This window comes from Rana temporaria, chromosome 13 (genome assembly GCF_905171775.1).
Source record: "Rana temporaria chromosome 13, aRanTem1.1, whole genome shotgun sequence".
NCBI classification, from domain to species: Eukaryota; Metazoa; Chordata; class Amphibia; order Anura; family Ranidae; genus Rana; species Rana temporaria.
This window is the reverse complement of record NC_053501.1, coordinates 70,583,475-70,584,584: the sequence shown is the minus strand read 5'-3', so window position 1 is coordinate 70,584,584 and position 1,110 is coordinate 70,583,475.

Below are 1,110 nucleotides of genomic sequence, written 5' to 3'. Positions count from 1 at the left end.
CTTGTGACTGGGAAAAAATCATGGGAATCAATCTCACCTTCACTGAGATCCCTTCACTGGTTGCCAGTGAAAGACAGAATTGCATTCAAAGCACTCTGCCTGACACATAAGTGCATCCATGGGAAGGCTCCAAGATATCTATGCGACAAGATCAAACCTCACAATTGCAACCGCATTCTGCGATCCACCGACCAAAATCTGGTCAAGGTTCCAAAAACCAAATACAAGTCCAAAGGAGAAAGAAGGTTTGCTTTCCAGGGCCCCAGGCTTTGGAATGCTTTACCAACCAGCATTCGGTTGGAGCAAAACCACCTGTCTTTCAGAAAGCAGATCAAAACCCTGCTTTTCTGATGGCATGAGACACAAACAACCAGCGCCCAGAGGCGATTCAGTTCGCATGTGCCGCGCTATATAAGTTTTTCATTCATTCATTCATTCATAGCCATAAAGAGTACTTGTGTGTATTTACATTTTTTATCTACTGTACACCCAAAGTGATACATCAGGTGCAGATACAGTGATGGATGGTACCAGAATATGCTATCTATAATATTACTAGTGAAGGTTAGATAAATTCTTTTACACATCCTTTATATTTCTGTGCCCTTTGCCTTAAAGTGACACTAAAGGTTTGAACTAAAGAAAATAAAATAACAAACATGTTGTACTTACCTCTGCTGTGCAGCCCGTTTTGCACAGAGTGGCCCCAAACCTTGTCTTCTGGGGTCCCGAGGCGGCTGTCTCGGCTCCTCCCCACATCAGACAACCCCATTCTGGGAAGCGCTTTCCCAAGGAGGTTACCTTGCGGGCGCGCTCTGGAGTCCAGCATTTGTGTCCATAGACTTTGGATTTGATTGACAGCAGCGTGAGGCAATGGCTGCTCTGCTATCAATCTATCCAATGAAGAGCCGAGAAGCCCGGGCCGAGAAGAGCTGAGAAGCCAGCGCGTGGGACGCGGGACTTTCAAGGTCTCAGGTAAGTAAACCGGGGGGCTGGGGGGCCAGTAATTATTGGATGTTTTTTCACCTAAATGCATGATGCATTTAGGTGAAAAAACAGGAAGGTTTACAACTCCTTTAAAAAGGAAGTAAACCCTGATAGGTTTTACTT